General features: G+C 35.1%; 1 pseudogene; it reads right to left on the minus strand.

Annotated features, from left to right (window-relative positions):
• Positions 1 to 222: 222 nt before the first annotated feature.
• LOC143407553 (microtubule-associated protein RP/EB family member 1 pseudogene) lies at positions 223 to 1008 on the minus strand (annotated as a pseudogene).
• Positions 1009 to 24841: the final 23833 nt, after the last annotated feature.

The following is a 24841-nucleotide window of genomic DNA, read 5'->3' on the forward strand; positions in this document are numbered from 1 at the left end:
TATTGAAACATTCTCTGACAAGATTTCACATTAGTTTAAAACTCAAGTTGGTCTTTACATTTCTCTACTGAAGTCTCCACCTCAGCGGATTACATCAAAACACCTCCAGCAATTAGTTGACCACCATCCTCAAGGCGAGCCCCACCCATGGTCAACTTTTTTGTTTGTTTCCCAGGGGAATCAACTAGATGTTAATTCTAGTTGCTCTGCTGGTGTAGGTTGTTAAAACTCTTCTTGTTCCTCCTTTGGGGCCCCTTCATTGGGTGTCACAAAGCCTTGGTCTCTGGCATAGAGAATGTCTACAATCCTCTGCAGTAGGGGGTCACTTTCCCCCTCATTCTCCTGGCAAATCAATTCAATGTTCCTCAGCTTTCCGAAGTAGAAATCTCTCTCTTTCTCCAAACCTTCTACAGTATGCTTCAAAACGTTGACCCGCTGCATCCATTCGGCTGCTTTGCTGTCCCCATCTCCCATACCAGGATTCTTTCGCACCACCCCTGGGGCGACCTTGGGAGTTGCTGTAGTTTTCCGTGTTGAAACGGTTCTCTGGGGAGCCGCATTGCTGGAATGGAGGGGTCTCTTCTGTTTGTTGGGAGCTGCAGCAACCAGGGAAGGAGTGCCTGCAGTTTCTCGACCTTGTCTGGCAGCTACAGGGTCATAGTCTTCTCCTTTATGGTTTGCATCAAAAAATTTCTTGAACCACTGCACGAACTCAAAATTGTCCTGAAATTTTCCTTTCACTAATTTATCCACAGGAATTATTTTGTCAACTCCCATCTTCTTAAAACCTGCTTGTAGTATTTTGAAGTTCTGGATATATTCATGTTCTAGCTTGGCTTGGAATTTCACTTTCTTCAAGGCAATGGAGCCAGGGAATAGCATGTCCATAAACTGACAGTAGGCAGCCCCTGAGCACAACTGTTTGATCTTTGTCACATTCAGCTTCAGAGACTCATTGATCCAGGCCAGCATGTCAAGTCGACTTAGGTCGGTACGGGTCACTGCCATCTTCCGTTGAGTCTTCCGACTCCTTCAAACTGCCAATCCTGCCCAAGCGTGATGACCTCAGACGCACCCGCCCCAACGCCTCGTGACGTGCTGACGTAAGCCAGAATTAATTTTTAAAATTAAAAAAAATTTTTATTATGGATTAAATAAACCTATCTGCATGCTGCTCTTAGATGCACAGTGACAGAATAGTATTTCAGTTGTAGGTATTTCTCTCTTTTAAAAATCAATACAGAGGATTTTTCCAAAAAAGGACCAGGAATAGGACCATAGGAGTCCTCTGGACTCTGTTATAAATTTCTGACTGTATGTGGTTAACATTAACAGGACATGCATTGGGGCCCATATGGAAGAAATTTGTGCAATGAACATTTCTTGAATTACTATGACTGCTGAAGTTCCAGGTAATGAATCAATCATAGGTATATTCATTGTTATTGCTCAGGTGATAGGTTCATATTTCTGATTTATGAGGTAGTATTTATTTTTCCCCTATAAGGGGAAATGGTAGCTGTCTTAACAGAAAAACAAATAAGCAAGCTTACTATGTCATGTAGTATCTCCAGTTTTAGTGTCAACTGAGAAAATTTGAGAAATCTAGTCTGTGTAAAAGTATGCCCCAATGAATAGTCATGTAAATATTACTACCAAAAAAATTATCTGGAGGCAGCACCAATGGACCATGAAGATGACTCCCATCCAGTGAGCAATTACAGGGCTCCGGAGAGTTAGATAAAGGCTTTCATCAAGTCCCTGACTGGGGCTCAAACTCCTGACCTCAGCAAAAGAGCAGCTTGTTGGCAGATGTGAAATGATAGAGTAAGTAGTGATGTCTCATGTTCATCTATTTTAAAGCTCTATTGAGAGGCTTCTGATTGTAGCTATGATGGAGGAGCTCTTATCGAATAACTTTTCATTGATATCAACTATAAAAGGTAAATAAAATACAAAGCAAGCCAACAACAGCAACAACAAAGCAGTCTTTATAGAGTCACTGGAGAATAATCCAGACAGTTGGATTTGAGGGACTAAGGTCCCAAAGAGAAAGAAAAAATTTGAGGTGGTTCCTATGTTCACTGCTGCTTTTAACACTCAAGACCTGGGGCACAGGCTGGGAAGAAAGCAGCATCCTAGAGCTGCAGCAGCTTTACTGGGACAGAGATACAAAAGCTGGAATTTAGAGTTACTATGAACTAGAATTTGAATGTTCTTTGTGCTAAGAAGAGAAAGCTGCAGAGAATTGAACCCAGCATTCCTTGTGCAATTCTTCCTTGAGTCATTAATGACTTCTGGACTATATATGCATAGGATAAGACATACAGAAACATAGAAGATTGCAATTGCTAAAAGGCTAAAATAGCTAAGCTGCAGATGCTTTGGCAATCTGACTGTACTGAGAAAAAACTGGAATTTAGGCTTTCTAAGGGGTGTTCTTCATAAACACCCCAGACTTACATTTGAAACTCCTAACAGACCATGCTCCAGGAGAAAAGATGAACAATGGAAAAAGAAGAAACATCTCCCAACTATTTCATGTGACCAGTACAGCCTTGATATTAAAACCTAGCAAGGTTATTACAAAAAAGAAAATTTTAAAAATCAAATCCTTTTATAAATAGAAATTCAAATTCTCAAGACATTAGCAAATTAAATACATCATAACCAAATTGACTTTATTCTAGCAATGCTTAACATTAAGAATTCAATCATAATATACTACAGTAAAAAAATATAAGAAAGCAACATGATAATCTAAATAGATGCAGAAAAGCATCTAATAAAATTCAACACCTATTTATGCTAAAATATTTTAGGAGTTAGAAAGAGAAAAAAATTCTTTATACTATAATTTATATCTCTAAAGAATTTATTGTTAATTATTAATTGGAAAATAATAAATATATTTTGCTCTCAGGTCAGAAATAAGACAAAGGTGTGTATTATCACCATTTCTATTCAATATTGTATAGGGAGGCTTAATCAGTATAGTAAAGCAAACAAACAAACAAAAAATTATTAAAGTTAGAAACTCAAAATGGTTATTATTTGGAGATGATGGGATTATGTACATAGAACCCCCATATGTATAAATAATCACGTATTGCAAGGTAAATACACAAAACTTCTATTTTTTAAAATATAATAGCAATAAACTTGCAGATGAATTCAGTTTTAAGGAAATGATACCCTTTATGATGGCAATAAAAGCAATAAATACTTAAGAATAAATCTTTCAGACATGAAAATCTACACTATTATTGAAGTAAATGAAAGAAGATAAATAAAACATATCATTTCCAATGCAAGTATGTTTGTTCATTCTAAATTGATTTATAGATTTAACACAATTCCAATCAAAATTCCACCAGCATGTCTTTAAATGAAAATTGAAAACCTGATTCTAAGATTTTTATAGAAAAGTATGTGTCTAGACATACTAGAATAGTCAATACAATCTTGAAGAAGATTATAGATGGAGAAGTTACACCATAAGATATTAGCACTTAACACAAAGCTTCATAATTAAAACAATATGATATTGGCACAAAGACAAAAGCGACATAATGAGTCTAAAAACAAATCTACATACATACAGTCACTTGACTTTCTACAGAGGTGCAGTTTTAACGTATTTTGAGAAAAGAGTTTTAAAAGTAAATTGAATCTGGTTAGTTTAATATCCACATAGAAAAACACAAATCTTGACCCCTACCTCACACCACATACAAAAATTAATTCTAGGTGGATTTAATGTGTTTGATTAAATATGGAATGGTTACATGTAATATGTTTAAATGTGAAAAAAATCTTTTAAAGGTTAAAGTAAGACAAGATCTACACAATCTCGTGATGAGCAAAGGTTTTTAAAAAGGCTAGAAAAGCAGTAACTATAAAGGAAGAAACTGATAAATGGGAGTATGTTAGGATTTAGAACTGCTTCAGAACATGCAATGAAGCTGTGTGTGGTAGGACAATACCACCTATTCCCAATCCAGCTACTTGGGAGTCTGAGGCAAGAGGAGAAAAAGTTTTAGGCCAGTATCAGTAACTTATCAAGACCCTGTCTCAAAGTAAAAACTAGAAAGGGCTGAGGATACAACTCAGTGATAGAGTTCCCATGGTTTCCATCACCAGTATCACAAAACAACAACAAAGACATCCAATGAAGAGAGTTAAAACTCAAGCTACAGACAGGTGAAGATATTTGTAGTACATGCAAATAGCAAGGTACTTGTACTGAAAAATATTAATGAAACCAAAAAAATAAAAAGACAACTAAATTAAAATGAGCAAAAGAAAACTTGACTAGGCACTTAGTAGTGTATGCAAAGATAAAAGATGATATGAAAAGATGCCCAACGTCATTAGTTAACAGAAAAATGTATATTATAGCATAATGACATAACACTGGAGTGGCTCAAATGAAAAAAACCAAACAAACCAAAAACCTGACAGCATCAATTATGGTTAAACGAATAGAATAAAATAATACTTGCCTACACTGCTGACTATAAATTAGAATAACTACTTTAGAAAGCTATTTTTAATATCTATAAAAGCTAAATGTACACATACCTTATTTAGATGTACACACAACAGAAACATATACATATATTTCTGAAAAGCATCTTTAATGTTTATATTACCATTATGTTTTAGAGTGCCAAACTGGAAACAATCCAAATGCCCATTAAAAGTAGAAAATATAAAAAATTTAGATAAATTTAAATAGGATATTGTGCAACACTGAAAAACATCAAATTATGACTATAAGTTAAAGTATGAATATATCAGATAAAATGTGGGTCAAAAAGGCAGAAATAAAGGAGTACATAACCATCTATGATTCCAACATGAAGTTGGACAACAAGCAAAACCAATGACTGTGGGAGTGAGAATATTGGTTACGTTTGGAGGAGAAATGACTGTGGATGATTGAAATGGGACAGGGAGAGGCTTTTGTTGTGTTGGAAATGCTCTGAATCTTAATCTACACGTTGGTCACCAGGCAAGGGAACATTTATTTCAGGGGAATGAAGAGAGGGGAGAGGGGAGGGGAATAGGAAGGACAGTAGAATTAATCAGACATAACTTTCCTAACTTTGTATTTGAATCTACAACCAGGGTAACCCGCATCATTACAACCACAGTAGCATCCTAATTAGAATAAGTTAGACTCTATGTGTGTATGATTTCCCAGTGCATTCTACTGTCATGTATAACTAAAAAGAACAAATTTTAAAAAGACCTTTACAGTCCAAAAAAAAAAAAAAAATCACATGACAACAAAAATATTCATTCCTACTGTCTCTAAAATGGGAGACAAGTCTCCACAGCAGATAAATGCATCACTTTTGCTTCAAGAACTCTCAGGCATTGCTTTTATTTGCTTGTGAGTTATTTATCTAAGTAGTTGTACAATAAATGACTTGAAGTAATATGAAAAAATAAAACATTCAGTTCATAAAAATTTGTTGAATTGTGCTGTTTAAGATATATATAGTGCTCTTCACTGTATGTATATAGTCATCCCTTTGTAGCTATACAAGATTGGTTTCAGGGACCCTGTGGCTACCAAAATCCATGGATGCTCAAGTTCTGTATACATTAAATCATTTTTAGATTATAATTTCTAATGTAAATGCTATGCAAATAATTGTAATACTATATTGTTTAGAAATAATGACAAGAAAATGTCGGAACATGTTCTGTACAGATGTAAAGATTTTTTAAATATTTTCAATCTACTGTTGGCTGAATCCACAGATGTGGAACCTCTGAACATGGATGGCTAACTAGATTACATTTCATTACAACAATTTAACAACAAATACCCTCTGTGTATCTTTGGTCAAAAATTCAAAACATTTTAAGACATTAGGCTTTTGAAGCCATTTTGAAAGAACATCTCCTAGTTCTAAATTTTCATAATTGGTTTAAGATTATACCTAGTGTAAGAGTAGAGTTGTTACTTAGAAAATAGGCCAGAATTCTCAGTATCATTTTTATTATAGCCTTTCAATTTCAAACGCTCAAACTAGTTATTTTATTTCCAGTGTAATAGTGACTTATCAGCAATATATTCCACAGGGAGCTCTAAATGTAACTCAAGATTAATTGATGGTTTGGTTCTCAGGAAACCTGTGATGGCCCTGAACTGGTTTTGGTAGCTTAGGCAAGGCTCCAATTTAGTAAGGAAGTGGTTATGATGTGGCTTCAAGGAGCTGGAGTGAGTTCCTCTTGGCTATGGGGCATCAAAGGAAGTCTGGTTGAATTTGACTCTCTCTCTCTCTCTCTGTGTGTGTGTGTGTGTAAATGTGTGTGTGTGTGTGTGTGTGTGTGTGTGTAAATGTGTGTTTGCATGCTACCAATTATTTTGGATAATTGTTGGGTAATTGGTAAAAGATGATCTGCTTTATTTTGGGGTCTTTAAATAAAACTGTGGCTACTAAATGGCTGGATCAAATCTTTGAAATAATATCTTAAGAAAAATATTAAATTCTTCCAACCATGCCCTTTATTACTAGCTAGAGTGCCAATCAATGTCCAATTCACAGAACTAACCCTACTAGTTTCTTAAATAAAATGTCAATGTAGCTTCAGTAAATGATGGACTGTTATGTATACAGTCATCCCTTTGTATAACTAAAAATGATGGATTCATGATGCTGATATTAATTTTTAACTTATTCATCTGATCCTTCTATTCACAGGTAATAAAATAAACAGCACTACTCCTGTGGTATTTTATTACCTGATCATCTTACTAATAACATTAAGGTCTTAGCAGAAATACTGTAATTAGTTGCCATTGTTATACCTGAAAAAACAAATCAGTCACCTAATCATAAGGCCATGCTAAGTTTTTGAGGAATGGAAAGCAGACAGCATTTTCAGAACAATACTTCTGTCAGTGGCTCAATACGTCTTGGTATAATCCACTAGCAAATCAAATGGAGATTGAAAAAAAATTTTCAGAAATTTCATGGAAAATGAAAACTTTAATTCTTGTATTAGTATTATAGCCAAGAGAATGTTTTTATAAATTCTATAAGCAAAGAGATTTTTAAAATTATGAAACCAAGAGTGGTGCATGCCTCTAATCCTAGCAACTTGGGAGGCTGAGACAGGAGGATTCAAAAAGGGAGAACAGCTTCATCTATTTTGAGAGGTCTAAGCCAGTTAAACAAGACCCTGTCTCAAAATTTAAAAAATAAAAAAGACTAGGAGGTAGTCTGTGATAAAGTATCCCTGGATTCAATTCCCAGTGCCCTCCACCCCCAAATTGTGACACTAAAAAAAAAAAAAAAAAGAATAAAATTGATTAACTTAGATTTCTGACAAGGCAGAGCCTGTCATAAAAGAAATTTATTTGTAAAGTGACCTCATAGTGCCAGAGTGAAGAAGAGGAGCAATTAAACAGGGAAAGTCAAACATGGATATTGTTATAGTTTGGACATGAGGTGTCCCCCCAAATCTCCTTTGTTAGCATAGGAATATTCAGAGGTGAAGTGATTATATTATGAGAGCTGTAACCTAATCAGTCCATCCTGTAGGCAGGTAGAGCATGGCTAGAGGAGGTGAGTCACTGAGGGTGTCCCCTGGAAGGGTTTATTTTCCCTGCAGTCCCTTCCTCTTTCCTTCTCTTTGCTTCCTGGCTTCCATGATCAGACTTGGACTGCCTCACTAGGACCCAGAGCAAAGGGTCAACCCACCATTGACTGAACTTCTGATACTGCTAACCAAAATAAACTTTCCCTCCTCTAAGTTGTTCTTGTCAGTTATTTTGGTCACAGTGATGAAAAGCTAACACAGGATATGCTCTTGAATTGGCCTCATTGTCGGGGTTGCTTCTTGATTCTGCAGGCTCCCTTGAAGAGCCTCATGAAACCAGCATCTGATCCTTCTATTCATGAGCTGAAAATATGGAAGCATTTACTCATTGGCTCTGGTCTCCAATTAGTCAAGGGTAACCTGAAGAGCGATACCTTATCTTTACTTCCAGATCAAATGTGGTTGGACATCAAGTGGCTTTTCATGGTTGTTCTACACTGCAGCATTATAGAGTCCTAGGGGTAGGCAAGAGAGGTACTCAGGGTAGGCTTAAGTGAGTTGCTATCAGATGACATCTGCATGAAGCTGATGGAAGGAAAGTAGGACTGCTTTGCTGAGCTCTAGAGTAAGGAGTAGGGATGAGAAGTGTCAAAATAGCATATAAGAAGCACTTGAAAACAGTTTTCATTGTTAATTTTGATTTGAATTTACAAAAGGATAAGTAATTAAATCTAATTTGAACCACTTTTTATCTTAAATGATAATAATTTTGTTTCATGAAAATGAAAAGTCTAGTAATGGTAGGGCAAAATATTTAGTGCAATGTAAAATTTCTAGGTTTAACTTGTTGGGTTGTAACTCAGGCTTTTCCACGAAATAAGTGTACAATGGTAGGACATTCACCAAGCCCTTCTGTTCTCAGTTTACTAGTCTATAAAACTGGGAAAGCCACATTTGCCTTATAGGTTTGTTAGGAGGATTGAGTCTACACGCATAAGGTGCCTAGAAGAGCACCTGACTCATAATATCACTCATCATTAGTGTTATCCTAATCTCCACACCATCATCATCATTCTCATCATCAACATCATCATCCAGGGGCAGAAATAATGCTTCAGAACTGTTTCCTTCACCTCTTGTGTAGATGGTAGGCTTACAATCAGCTTATTAGCTTTGAATGCCCCCCAAAAGGAAAGCCATTTCTAGTAGAACATTCCTGGGGAGGACACTAATGGGCCTGATAAAGAGCACGTGTCCATGTGTGTAGTAAACTGGTGGTGGTGATGGGGCTCTCTATTGGGTAGATCTGAATTTTGAGTTCATCCCTGCGGCTGAGAGCTGGAACTGACAAGGGATAAAGTCAGCACATTTCACACACAGCACCCACAGGGAAGAGAATATATGTAACTAGGTGATGGTAATGAGTTTATTGGGCTGTCAAAACAGAAAATATCTATCAGCAACAATATTTTAAATATATTTTAATTATTTTAATTAATTGAATATTACTGTAGAAGTTTGTGGCTCTACTGGCTCATCAGCAGAGGTTGAGGAAAGAGCAATGTTTTGTTTCGAGTCTTTGTAAAACACACATATAGTCTCTTTGCTAACTGTATCATTGAAAATCCTAATGGTCAAAAGAATGAGCATAGTAAAAAAAAATTCAGTTGTTAGAATACCATATAATAGAGAATATCTGTTTTGATCATAAAATTTAGATCTGTGGAATGATTTTAATTTAGATTTCTGTATTAGGTTTTCTAGAGGAAAAGAATCAACAGGAAGTATGATTATAAAAAGGGAATTTATTAGGTTGGCTTACATGACCAGAAACTGGATAGTCCACAATGGCCATCTTAGGCTAGAGAGCTGGAGACCTGGAAGAACCAATAGGGGCGCAGTCCAAGAAGGATAAATGGTGCTACCCCAGTTCAAGATGGAAGTTTTTTGGAAACTCCACGGAGAATCACTGGCAGAGTCCTCTTGGAAGAGTGAAGGAGCAAGAGTCTGATATCCTCAGGTGAATGCAGCAGAAATCAAGAACCCATTCAAAAATAATCAAGTGTGCATCTGCCGCAGCTTCCCTGTTCTTGCAATTTTTATTCCACCTAAGCCACCATCCTATTGGATGGTGCTGCCCATGCTTAGGGAGAGTCTCCACTTCAGCTATCCCACATGTCAGTCATTCCTAGACACACCCTCATTGACACACCCAGAAACCTCTTGATCTTTGGCATCTCTTAATCTAATCAATATGACAATTCAAATTAACCATTACAATTTCTTATCAGCTCATCCCTCCCCCACATAAAGAAGACAATTTATCTTTTACTTCTTATTCTTCTTTCAATACAAACAGATAAACATATTGCTGGTTAATTATTAGGTTATTTTTAAAAATAGAGAGATATATATAAAGTGAAATTCTCCTTTTTACACCATTTTAAAAAATAATCACTGATAATGATTTGGTGCAAATATGCAAACCAATATTCTATTGATTTTTTTCCAATATTATATTTGTATCACATCTAGTGTGAGATGAGACATCTATAAAAATGGAACTACTAACTGAATTAGTATTATGTATATTATTATTATATAATAGATTTAAAGGAGGTGGCACTTCATCCTCTCCTCTTTAAAGATTCCATAAAGTCATAATGTAAATCTGGACATTTCTTTGAGGTCCCATTTACTCAACTGGGGATGGTTGTCCTAGGCTGAAATGACATTTATGTAACCTTCATAATGTCAAAGAATGTCTATCAGTTCCTAATTACATTCTGTTATTTGCTCTTGTTTCTTCAATCATTTCTTCCCAGGAGAACTATAAATGTGGCATCTTTTCTATTCTTAGAAATTTTTGCCTATAGTCTGCCAATATGGGTCAAAACTGTTCACCAGAATATGGAATAATGGCAGAAATAGGATGGATAGAATGCTCATTAATTGTTGCTGATTACATTTTCATTTCTTTTTTATTCATACTTCGTATGAAACTCTTAATATACATGACAATATATGAACCAAAATGATAAATTTGTAATGTCATTAAGATGATTTGTCCAAAGCACTGGAGAACACCCTGTGAGAATGATGATTTCCTTAGCAGATGGGAGGAGGCTAAAATGTAAATGCCTTTGAGTGAGAGGGGAAGTCAGTACAAATGAAGGTGGGTATCCCAAACTTTCCTACCTGAGAAAGTATAAATCAAGGTTCAGAGTAGAATAAAATATTTTCAGATATGAAAGTATGTAAAAGTTGACTTCTTATAAATAATCTTTTTAAGAATATTTTTTTTAGTTGCTGATAGATCTTTATTTTATTCATTTGTTTATATGTGGTGCTGAGAATTAAACCCAGTGACTCACATGTGTCAGGCAAATGCTCTATCACTGAGCCACAATCCCAGCCCTTATAACTAATCTTAAAAGAGGTATCAGAGGATGTGTTTTTACCAAATAAAAGTTAACTTAAAAAACCTAAAACCAAAGGATGGATATTATAGTTTGGATCTTAAATGTTCTTCAAAGCACATGTTAAAGGCTTGGTTGTCAGGGTAGCAATATTCAGGGGTATGGCACTGGAAGGTGATTGGATTGTGAGGGCTTTGTCATCATGCATGGATCAATATATTTATGGATTCTAGCTTAATGAATTTTGGGGCAGGAACTTTTGTTATAAAAGTGAGTTCTCTCTCTCTCTCTCTCTCCTCCTGAGCAGTCATGATGTGACAATTTGCTCTATTCTGTGCTCCCCTCTACAACATTTTGTTACACCAAAAGTAATGGATCCAACCAACCATGGACTTAAACCTCTGAAACTATGAGCCAAAGTAAATATTTCCTCCATTTAAGTTTATTTTCCTCAGGTATTTCGTCACAGTGATGAAAAGCTAATACAATATGGTCCAGGGAACAGGAGATTGAGCATGAGAGAAGAGATAATAATACTTAGGGTGGTGTTAAAAAGAATTCTTAGGACAACAGCTACACAACAACTCTACAAAGCAATCTGTCTAGATTGTAATGGGAGGACTAGAGTCTCCAGAAGGAATGCCTTAAAGAAAAAAAATGAAAACGAAATCTAAATGTGTTTCATCTAAGTTATCAAATTCATTAGCATGAAGTTTTTCACAATATTTCCTCATTTGTTTTTAATATTTAGTCTACTTCATAATAATATCACTTTCCTCTTTCTTAAAACTTGTAGTTTGCATTAAAAAATTTTTTTTTTCATGATCATGTGGCTAGAGGATTATCAATTTTATTGATTTCAAAGACCTAGCTTTTGGTTCACTGATCCTCCCTTTTATTTTATTTTTTTTCAAATTTTGATTTCATTGATTTCTACTCTGGCATTTGTTAATTTCTTTTTTGTGCTTATTATTTTTCCTTTTTTTCTGCTTTATTGAGGTAGAAGATGACTTGATAATTTTTTTTCAGATGTAAACAGTTTGTGCTGTAAATCCTCTTCTAATTTCTGTTTACCAGCATTGCACTCAACTTTGATATGATTTGTTTTAATTTTCATTCAGTTCATAATACTTTATTAGTTCTATTTTGACTTCTTTGATGAAAGGATTATTTATACTTAAATTTTAAGTATTTGGGGATTTTCTACCTATTTTTTTCTGTTACTAATTTCTAGTTATGTTCTATTGTGATCAGATAACATATTATTTTAGCTTTACCAAGACTTATGTTGGAGCTAGAAGATCAAATATTTTGATAAATGTTTTATGTACACATGAAGAGAAGAAAAGGAGGGGCCAGGCACAGTTGCATACACCTGTAATCCCAGCTACTTGGGAGGCTGAGACAGGAAGATCACAAGTTTGAGGCCAGCCTTAGTAACTTAGACCCTGTCTCTACCCTGTAGCTCCTTTGTAGAAAGGCCCTGGGCTCATTTCCCAGTATCTTAAAAAAATAGTGTATTCTGCTCTTGTTGGGTGGAACATTTTATACATGTGAATTAAGTCAAACTGCCTGATAGTATTGCTCAAGTTTTTTTTTTTTTTTTATATCAATGATCTCCTGTCTGCTTGTTAAATCAATTATTGAGGGAAGGATGTTAAATAGCTGATGATAATTATAGATTTTTCTATTGCTCATTGAAGTTCTATCAATTTTTCTTCAGATATTTTGAAGCTCTATTATTATGTACATACACATTCAAGATCATATACGCTTGATAAGTTGATTTCATTTTGAAAGAAAAACTACTCACTTTGGTAACATTCTTTGTTTTTAAAATAGCTTTGATAGTACCATAGCTAACTCCAGCTTTCTTTTGACTAGTGACATTACAGCGCATCTTTTTCCATTCTTATTCATTTAACCTATTCTTGTTTTTATATGTAAAGTGAGTATCTTTTATAGACAGCATATATGCTGGGGCTTACTTTCTTACCCAATTCAAGAAAATCTACTTTGAGTTGGGGATATTTAGGTCCATTAGATTTTATGTGATAATTTGTATCATTGGATTTAACTCTACTATTGTTATTTGTTTTCTCTTTGCCCCAACTGATCTTTATTTTCATTTCCCTCTTTTCTTGCCTTCTTTTGGATTATTTAATATGATTTCATTTAATCTTCTTTATTGGATAATTGAATATTTTTTTCATGTTATCTTACTGGCTCCTTTAAGCCTTATAGTGTACATCTTTGACTATAGTCTGCTTTTAAGTGAAACTATATTAATTCATATACAGTATAATAAACTTATAAAATTATACTTCCATTTCTCCTCTTTTGGCTCTTAAGCATTTTATAATGCATTTTACTTCCATGTGTCCTATAATGCTTGCTTATTATTTTTGCTTTAAGCAGTTAATAATATTTTAGAGATTTAAGTAAGAGACAATAACCTTTATATTTAACCAGCTAATCAAATTTGTGGTGCTCTTCATTTCTTTGTCTAGATCCAAATTTCCTTTTGATATCTCTTTTTCCTGCTTAAATGACTTTCTCAAATATTTTTTGTAATGTAGGCCTATAGTTTTTTTTTTTTTTTTTTAAGTCTGGTTAAGTCCTTATTTCAGGCAATATTTATTTCTTGGCCTGAGTGGTGGTTCCTTCGATGTTATGTATTCTTTCATTTTTTTCATGTGCTTCTTTGCATGTGTAAATATTTTACAGTAAAAAAATCAAGTAAAAATAAATGTGCCTAATAGAAAACAAAGGCAATCATTAACTTTATTAAAATAAATGTTTATTTATTTTGAATAATGAACTTTTGCTTTCTGTATTTGTAAATATGTAATCAAATTACATTTTGTGGTTCAGTTTTAAATTTTTGTCATAATACTCTTGATTTAATAAAAAATTGTGATGTCTATTTTGAGAAGGACATAGGGGAAATCATGAGTTGGGATAGTGTTTTGAGAGAATTAAATTCTCTTCTACAAAAGGTAGTTAATGCATGATGTTTAATGTTGAAAAATATAGAAACAGCAGTATAAACCTTATATGCAAATATGGAGGCAAATCCAAAAATAAATAGCTAACAAAATAGGAAGCTGATACTTCTGAGAAAGAGACTTGGGAAAGGAGTGAGAAGAAGGAAGTAGAGTCTTCTTTTTCTTGGTAGAAGTAGTGGTTAGCTACGGTTTAAGTAAAGCTTTTAAACTGTATCTGCTTTGATACAAATAAAAGTAAAAATAATAAAGAGAAACAATGTGAAAATATATATTTTATATTTATGTTATATATAAATATGTGTGTGTATGTATATAGTTTTTAAAACATAAAATGGTTTCCAAGTTAAAAAATGCTATACTAAAACATTGTTATAACAGGTCATGCTAAATTAGTATGGGTGAACACACACATACATAGACAAACAAACTCATATTACCCTTCTTCTTTTTTCTTTTTTTTTTTTAATCCTAATACCAGACAGTTCCAGACTATTAGGAATCTGGGTGAACTTGACCCAAATACTAGTGATAGGGCCTGTGGTGGTTCAAAGCTTCTCCATGAATAAGCTCTTTACATTCTCTCAATTCTTTATTTTCGTGCAAGGCTTATTCTCTCTTCGGTGCTTTCCTTCAGAAAGCCAATCATATTCCAAATTCCTAAGCTTTGAAACCTCCCAAAGGAAACAGAACTCATAATAAACGATATCACTCCTCACTTGATCTTCTGCCATCTCACTGGCTTCCCTTCTCCAGCTCCCGTATTTGCCAAGTCCAGCTCATGCTCCTCATGGTCTGGAAGTTAATTTAGAAGTATAGCACAGTCTCTCCAGCAGTTGAGTGGCGGAGGTGGAAGGAGTGGGGCAGGTTGGACTGGGGATGGCCCTTTCCAGCTTGGACTGCCTCCTTAGTCTCCCTGAAATTCTGGTATATAAAATGTTCTCCATCTTAACATACACAGCTATATACTATTTATTTTTTATACCTGCCAGGTGCCCGGTTTTAATTCTTGATATAGAGGTTATCAATCTCGTCAATGTTTACCTGTCTTCTTGTTTAAAATATAATTTCCTAGCATCTATTAAGGCTGTGCATCTTTTACTGTTCATTTCTATTTCTTCTGTGAATTGCTTCTTTATAGCCTGTGCTCAGATTTCTATTGAGTTCCTGGTCTTTTTCTTATATAAGTGCAGAGATAAGAACTTTCTATAGCTTTTGAATAATGAACTTTTTTTTCTGTATTTGTTGCATACACACACACACACATATACACACATATATATTACACATATACATACATACATATATGTGTATATATTTCTGCCATTGAACTTGTGTTGTAGTCTTTTCTTGAAATACAGTATAAACTTTGTGATCTCTCTGTTTCTGGGCTGTTTTTCAATATTTTTTCAATCCCAGAGGGATGTTACTGTTACTGATTTTGTAGTTTTAAGGTTTATATCTTTAAATTACCTGGAATATCTCTCATCTTAACATTTATATATTGTAAAATGAGAACCATTTTCCTCCTAGATATATAGCCATTTGACATGAGGCTTTTTACTGAATAATCAACCCTTCCCCCACTAGTGATTTGAAAAGTCCTCTTTATTGTGCAGTAAATTCCTATATATGTGTATGTTCTTACACACATACATCTGTTTCTTTACATTCTATTTTGTTCAATAATCTCAGAGGGTTTCACTGGAACTAGAAGAAAAATGGAAATCACCAAGAGATCCTTAGCAGATGGAAGACAGAAGGTGGGGAGAAATGAAATGTTTCAGTGTCAACATTTTGATTTTTTTTTAAAGTTGAGCTGTGTGAATGTGATACATATTCAAAAAGTTGAATTAAAAGTATAAGCTTCACACTCAATAACATTCCAATGTTGCTTTGGTTATTTTTTTCCTATTTCCCCAATGTTTTTTTTTTTTTTTTTAATTTCATCTCAATGACTTACTTCAGAATTATTCCTGTAAAAATGCTGTGTGTGTGTCTGTGTGTTGCAACACTGTATTTGAAAGTGGAGAGTTGGCACAAATTTCCAAAAGTCAATGTTTAGATTTCTGATGCTTATTCATTAATAGTTTTCCAATTTTGAAGGAGCAGAACATTTGGGGGCTGATTAACTTGGTGTAGTTAGAAAGTAGTACTTGGGTTATTTGCTATAATGTTGGCTTCCCCTACTTGATGTCTTTTTTTTTAAATTATTTTTTACATACATGACAATAGTAGAATGCTGTCTTTTATTTGCATATTGCCTCTGGGGAGTTAACGTTTGACTGCTCAAGGTTTGATCCTCCCCACTTGGACATCGGGGAGAGGAGTTTCATTAGTCAGTCATTCAGTGACTGAAACATGAGAAAAGATTGAAAGCCAAGGAACATGAGGGTAGATATCCTGAGTCTTTTTACACACATCTGATCCAAAACTGAAAAATCTTTATGGCTAGATGTGCACTGAATCTTTTGTTATAGAAAATCTGCTATTCCTAAAAATTTGTTTCCTAATTTCAGAATCACTTTAAACACACACACACACACACACACAGAAGCTCTAGATTCTACATGTATTTCATAATATACCAACTCATAACATTTTGTATTTAATTAAATTTTATTTGGGAATAGAAAACTGTACAGTTATTACACCACAAGTTCACACCACTTGCCTACATGATGCCTCTTACACAGTAAACTAGTTTTCGATAGGTGGATGATCGGTGCTGCAGCCATTTATACAAAATGTTGCTTATGAAACTAGAACTTGCCTTGTTACTTACTCTAGTAATATTTAAACAGAAAATGTAATTTAAAGTTGTTAGAAGAGAAAAAATAATATTAGTAATGTGAAAAGGAGAGTAGGAATTTCTATGAAAATTTAAGAGAAAAGAGTGTTAGTGCAATAATTTATTTAAGATCTTCCTTATTTCAATAATACTTCATTGTCATTCTGTTTATACCTATTGGCATGTAGGTATGACACCTGGATTTCTTTTAGATGTATTTGTCCAACTTCAGAGGTCTGAAAACTCTTCATGCCTGGTGCAAATATTGGATAATATTCCTCTTTCTACTTCACTAAACCAAGGTCTAGCTCTTCTGTTGATAATGGATGTTGCAAACAAGTATGGTTATATTACATAGGGAGGGAGAAGGTTCTTAGTTCACTCAAAAGTTTTTAGACACCTCAACATTTATGTAGTGTCTATGTTGAGGTAAAACTACAAAAGACTTGACATATATCTTTGTTATTATTAGTAACTCTTTTCTATATTAGTTCTCATTTGCTTGCTAGTTCCTATTGATTAAACAGTGTTTACTACAACCACAAAGATAACTTCAGTTCTTCTTCTTTCTCTTAAGTGAGTCCACTCTTCCTGGGGGTAGTCAGAGCAGAAAACCTCAGGGCATTCTAAGAGTGCACTCTCTTCTTTCTTCCTTTGTTCTTTTCTTTCCTTTTCCGTTTCTTTCCCCTCCCTACCTTCTCCCTCTCCCTCCCTCCCACCTCTTCCTTCCTTCCTTCATCCTCCCTCCTTCCCTCTCTTCCTTTCTCCCTTTCTTTCTTCTTTTTCAACACTCAGACAATAATGCTGAGGAGCGAACAAGTGGGAGAGAGATACAGTTGCCCAACTGATTACTGAACTGACCCGTCAAAGGCCATGCAATAACCTCAATGGCAGAAGAGGACCCTGAAGCCCTCTCAAGTGTGCAAGTTCATTACCTGTTGATACATATTAGAATCATTTATGTCAGTTCACAGACTCCTCATCCCAAACTCTTCCCATCTTTTCATCAAGGCACAGAGAGCTAGATGGCTTAAGGCTCTTCCTCTAATTACCATTTGCTTTATTTCATGTGGATCCTTTTGCTAGCATCAGTAGCAACTTCACTTCTTTGAATTCTTTGAATTAGAGCTTGCATGATTCCATGTTAGCTTTGATCTTTCCTGCCATTTGGTCAATCTCCAACTAATTTTGGTTAATCTCAAATTTGGAATTGCAGCTTGGTGCAGTTCTCCCATCCATTTTTGTTGTATTTCTTCATAACGTCTAGATGAATGCCCTTCCAAAATTCCTCTGAAACTAGGGTTTTCATTCATCTGTTTTTATTATATCCCAGTACGTACACTTCTGCCAGGACATATATTTTGCCCCTCCACAATACTGTCCACTCCATACCTTCATCTTTATCCTTTTATTAACTTAAATCCTATATAAGTTGTACCCTACTCATATGTCCTTCATGAATTCTTTAGTAATTCCATAGCTTTCCTCATTTCAATTGTAAGAGCAATGGAAATCTGTAATACCCAACTAAATCCTTTTAGTTTCTTTCAGCTTTAGTGCTTTTGATCACTTGTAAGAAAAGTGAATAAAGATACAACATGTGGTTTCTTTTCTCTATTAAAGGAGATATTCACAGATGTCGGAGTTGTAGGGAGTCCCCACAGGTGCCACTGATACTCCCTGGGGCATTCTATTCTGCAGTCCTTAGGCTCTGGTCTTCAGCTTCATGGTATAAAATGTTTCTAAGTTCTAGTGAGAAAAGGGAGGGATATAAATAGCCAGACTACTTTTTGAGATTTGTTTTCAGACATTCTTAGGTTTACAGCAAAGTTAAGAGGAAGGCACAGAGATTTCCCATATATCCTTTGATTTGCATATGCCTAGCCTCCCCCACATCAATAGTGCTCACCAGAGAAACTGTATGTTAAAATTGATGAACTTACATTGACCCATCCTAATCAAAGTTCACAGTTTTCTTCAGGATTCACTCAGTGTTGTACATGCTATAAACATGAACAAATGTACAACTACATGTATCTACCATTGTAGATAACATACAGAATATTTTTAGTGTCCTGAAAACCTCGGTGGTCTGTTTACCAATCTCTTTACAGTCTCTGTAGTTTTGCCTGTTCTGGAATGTCATGTAGTTAGAATTGTAGAACCTTTTCAGACTGGATTCTTTTGCTTAATAATATGCATTTAAGATTCTTTCATATCTTTTCTCGATAGCTCATTTGCTTTTAGCACTAACTAATAATCCCTTGTTTAGATGTACTACAGTTTATCCATTCACCTACTGAAGTACTTCTTGGCTGCTTCCAAGTTTAGCAATTATGAATAAAAGTTCTATAAACATCTGAATGCAAAAATGACATTAAATTTTAACTCTTTTGGATAAATACCAAGGAGTGTGATAGTGTGATTCCTGGATTGTATGTTAGAAATTTGTTTAGTTATATAAGAAGTTCCCAAACTGTATTCCAAAGTGGCTATACCATGTTCCAATTCCTCTAGCCTACAATGGAGAAACCGTATGTTAAAATTGATAAACTTAACTCCATATCACATGAACTCCATGTGATATGGAGTAGCTTTTAAAATACTTACTTGGAATCTGTATACTTTTGGGGTAAGTTGTCTGTTAAAAAAATCTTTGGCCCCATGTGTGAATATGCAACAATAAATCCCATAATTATGTACAACTATAATGCACCAGTAAAAATATGGAAAAATGTCTTTGGATCATTTTTAATTCAGTTTTATTGAGAAGATTTCTTTGTGTATTTTTGAAAATTAAAACAATTTTTTATTTATTTGCTTTTGTAGATACACATGACAGTAGAGTATATTTTAACATATTATACATACATGGAGTATAACTTATTATAATTAGGATCCCATTCTTGTGGTTTTACATGATTTCGAGTTTCACTGGTGGTGTATACATATATGAACATAGGAAAGTTATGTCTTTGTACATTTTGGATAATGACCCTTAAAATATTTTTTTCTCTCCATCTGTGGTGGTTCATGCTTGTAATCCCAGTGGCTTGGGTAGCTGAGGCAGGAAGATGGGGAGTTCAGAGCCAGCTTCAGCAGTTTAGTGAAGCCCTAAACAACTTAGTGAGACCCTGTCTCAAAATACAAAATAACAAAGGCTGGGGGTATGGCTTAGTGGTTAAGCATCCCAGGGTTCAATCACACACACACACACACACACACACACACACACACACACACAAACCCTGCCAAGAAAAAAGAAAAAATTTTTCTTCTATTTGTATCTTGTCTTCTCAACCTTTCAACCTTGTCTTTCACAGAGCAGAAAGTTTTTAATTTTAATAAACTCCAGTTTGTTAGTTGCTTCTCTCATGAATCTAAAAGTCATCAGCATACCCCAGGTCATCTGAGTCTTCTCCTACGTTACAACCAGTCTACTTTAAAAGTGTTCCTGGAACTGCTGCCCAGTGAGAGGCTATCATTTTATGCAAGGGAAGCTGGGAAATGTAATCTTTAAAACATTCATGTCATGGCTCCCCCAAATCCAGGGACTCTTGGAGTAGGGAGGAAGGGAGGATGGTTATTGTGGGGTATCTCTTGGTCTCTGTGATACCTGCGTATATGTGAGGATTCCCTTTCCGTGTAGTTACAGATACACAGCAAGTGTCTGCTTTGCTTCCTGAGCAGTCATGACATAAGTATACTATAAACATTTGTCAGATCTGGATATGCCCCTTAGGTTAGGAAGACTATTTTCTTTATAATTCGTCTCATATTCTTTATTCCTTTCCTTTAAAAAAAAATGTAGAAAAAGAGAAAAGCTCTAAAAACATAAAAAGTGAAAATAAAAGCAAATCATGTTCACTTATGAGTACCATGTTATGACTTTGATGCCAGGCAACTGGGTTGTAATATTTGGCAAAACTCTATAAATACCCCTCTTTGTGGTTCACAATTTCATGTCTATGTAGCACATAAATTTTTTGATATTCATCTTAAATTTGCAAGCTGGGTGTGTGTGGGGGGTAACTAATGCAGTGGTTGGCTAAACCAAGTAGACTAGCTCTGTGTTACTGGAATTTAAACAAAAAACACAGATATTGGTATTATTTGTGATGCTATGGATATTCAGTAAGAGACTGTCTTCTTCAACAGCAGGGTGTTTTTTTCAGACACAAAGCAAGACTCCTTTTGTTTCCTGATCACAGCTCTATTTTTCTCTGTTGGATAAATTCACCAAGTTGAGAATCAGAGCGTCTTAACATTTGCAGAATCTACAAAGAGCCTGAGGGGCACAAACAGGCTCAGGGAACATTTGCTCTCTAGGCTAGCTGGTGTGGTTGTCACAGCTACCTACAAATGCGATTTCTCTGCTTGTGTTCATGTGGGAAGAGAAGCTTTCAAGGTGACAGGGCCTTTATTATGTGACAGCCATTGCAATTCATTTACTTTAATCACATTTTAATCTACTATACTTAGTCCTGAATAGGACTTTTCTTTGGGAATATTCAGCTGGGTGGGGAATGGGTAAATGAAGTTTTCCACAACCGCAAATGGTAGAGTGAATGGACCTATAATTCTGATTTCTCCCTGAACTTTGCCACACATTCATAACTTGATGGGAGCCAATGTCAGGGGCCTGCGCTGCTGCATCTGCCATAAAGAACACAAGAAATCATTAATATACATATGTACACACAAACCTACACCCATACGTATACACATGCACACACACACTATATGTGCCAGTTTAAAAAAATGAAATTAACTGCTGGGTGTGGAAGCTGTATGCCTGTAATCCTAGAGACTCAGGGGGCAGAGGCAGGAGGATAGCAGATTCAAGGTCAGTGTCAGCAACCTAGTGAGACCCTGTCTCGAAAGAAAGAAAGAAAGAAAGAAAGAAAGAAAGAAAGAAAGAAAGAAAGAAAGAAAGAAAGAAAGAAAGAAAGAAAGAAAGATGAAATCACATCTGCCCAACTTTTTGGAAAAGTAGATACCATGTATACACTATCTATAAAATATTAATCAACAGTTTTCACTTTGGACCAGGTCATGTAGATAAGTGACATATGACCTTCTCTGGGTAAGGTACATGGTGAAAAATATGTAAGAATGTATAACAGTGATTTATAGTTTATATATTCACATTTGTACATACGTATGTGCTATTAATGATAGTCTCTCAATTTCTCCACTTTTCCCCAGTCTGTTTTGAAGTGAAAATATGAGTTTTACATCTTCTCTTTGATAGAATGCCTTTATCAACTGCAAAATACTGAATATAAAAATATATATGTATATGTGTGTGTGTGTATGTATACACACACATATGTTTAGAGGGAGCAACTGAAGAACTGTTTATGATGTTTTATATTTTTTATTAAAAGAAAGCATGATTGACCACTGAATTTTCTTAACAGATTATATCAGGCCTTCCATGTGGGAAGGAAACAATTTTTTTAGAGCCCCCTATTAATTTTTTTCCTTTTTGTGTGTATTATCACTTTAAATATAGTACTATTGTTATTAATTTATTTTATAGTTGAGGGTAGGTGGAAGATTCTCATATGCACAGTAACAAAGTTAATAAATGACAATGACAGTGAGAGCTCCGGTCCTTATAATACCAATGCCCATATTCTTTTCCTTAACTTGGGGAAACAAACCATGCAAGAAGCACTTCATTGTTGAAGAGAGAGCATGGTATAATTCTTCTTTGTTTAAATTTTTAGGAATCATTAAATTGCCTGCAAGAATTTATAAATCTTATTAACATAATCTATATTATACTGGGAAGTGTTTTTTCTTTTCTCCTGCAACTATTTCTTCTGTTTTGCCCAAGAAATCTCCAGTTTTCTTTGCATGATCCTTGTGGGAAAATGGAAGCTAAGTTGAATCTCAGTTTCAAGGGTCAATCAGGTAACTCACCTTAGTTTATCAGAGTTTTCTTCTCCTGTGACCAAATGATTAATTAATTCAACAATTGTGCATGGAAATTTAGCTAGTCTGAACACTATGCATATTAAGACTTATTTTGAAAATCTGGAAAAAAGTGCTTTCTGTGTAAGGATAGTATAAGGTTATATGTGGATAGTGTAGGGTTATGTTTCTTATTCATTTGATTCCACACGTGGCTGTGTTACTGACTTTGATTAGTGACATGTATGTGCTGTGTCTAAGAGATTTAAGGACCATCATGTGTCTCCTCCATGTTCTTTTGTCCCCATCCATCATAAGTCTGGAGATGACTCAGTGACTATTTCATCAACCTGAGTTCTGTGATACAGACAACGAGAAAAAGAGACACAGTTGACCTCTAATCAAAATGTACAATGAATTAAAAATATTTGAATTTTTTTTTTCTGATCTAAAGCCACTGAGATGTGGAAATGGTTTTTCTGCACCACACCCTAATCTGAATAGTAAGATGTAGATGTGATGCTGGGCACTGCTGCCACTATTTTTGCTGCATGAAGTAAGACCAATGACAGTTCTGATATAAGAAGGAAACAAAGTCAGGAAAATCATAGAGAAAGAGGGAACTCTGATGGTGGCATATAATCTTAGCTCAGGACTGCCATCATTCCTAAAGCTAAAATTTTTACTTAGATCTATGTTAGTCAAGTTTTATCACTATGAAAAAAAAATATCTGAGAAAAACACCTTAAATGAGAAAAGATTTATGTTGGCTCATGGTTTCACTTCACAGTCTGCTAACCCCATGGTTTCTGGGCCTGTGGTGAGGCTGAACTTCATGGCAGAAAGGCTAGGTGAAACAAAGCTGCCCATCTTTTGGCTAAGGGGCAGGAGGGGCTGGGAAAAGCTACTCCCTTCTAGGGCATGACCCTGGTGACCTACTTATTCTGATGAGACCCAATCTCCTACAGTTTCCACTACCTTTCAGTGGTCCATTCAATCATGAACCTACCGATGGATTAATCTGTTGAGGAGAACAGAGCCTCCATGATCTAATCACCTCACCAAAGTCCCACCTCTGAACATTGCTTCATGGGGACCAAGTTTTCAACACACCAGCCTTTGAGGAACATTCCTGATCCAAACTTTTTTTTTTTTTTTTTTTAATTCCAGATCCAAACTTTAACAAGGTCAATCAATATATTTGCTTTGATACTTAAACCAATGTAGTTGGATTTTTCAGTTACACGCAACTGAAAGAAACTAATTACTTTGTGTATTGTGCCCTAAGTTCCACTTCATTTTCCTACAACAGAGATTCAAAGTAGCCTTGAAACCAGCCCTAGCAATTGAAATGATAAGGTTCTGAGAGTTAGTAGCTGAATCAATATTGACAAAAGATGTAAGCCACTTATAGGCATGGTTAGTATAAAAGCAGGTGGATGCCAAATAAGAACTATGTAAGATTACTATGTTAGGAATAAGACTCAAATTATTTCTTCAAAAGTAAGAGTCTACACTTCAAAAAGATGCTTGTTTAAAATGCATAAACAAAGATCTCTAAAGGGGAGAGTCTAAAATGCTACCACATTAACACTAGCTAATCAATCACTGGGTTCTCCCCCTTCTATTATAAAAAAAGTTTTGAAATAAAGATATGACAAATAAGTTTCAGAAAATACAAGCATCCCTTTTCTTCAACAGTAGATGTCATATATAACTAAACTAGAATGTGCAATATTGGCAAAGTTGTGGGAGTTTGCCTCTAATGCTGTTGCCCAAGAACACAAAGGACCTTCTCATTGAACTCCCTGAAATGACTGATTAGTGTTGAAATTGAGCTCCATCATGGTCAATTTTTCTGTTTCGGGAGAGGTAGTTACTAAGATAAGAACACTTTCTTATCTTTGAACTCTTTGAAGCAGTCATCAGTTTATGGGAAATTTTTCCTATGTCTGTCCCCAAAACATGGAAGGACCTTTGAAAGCAGTAAATCTTACAAGTAGAGAGATGAAACCAATAACTAAATAGTAATCTCCTCCTCTTCCTCCTCCTTCTCATACTGGGGATTGAAATTGAGGGCACTTTACTACTGAGCTAGTCCCCAGGCCTATTTTCTTTTTCTTTTTGGAGACAGAGTCTAA

Source organism: Callospermophilus lateralis, chromosome 9 (genome assembly GCF_048772815.1).
Source record: "Callospermophilus lateralis isolate mCalLat2 chromosome 9, mCalLat2.hap1, whole genome shotgun sequence".
Lineage (NCBI taxonomy): Eukaryota > Metazoa > Chordata > Mammalia > Rodentia > Sciuridae > Callospermophilus > Callospermophilus lateralis.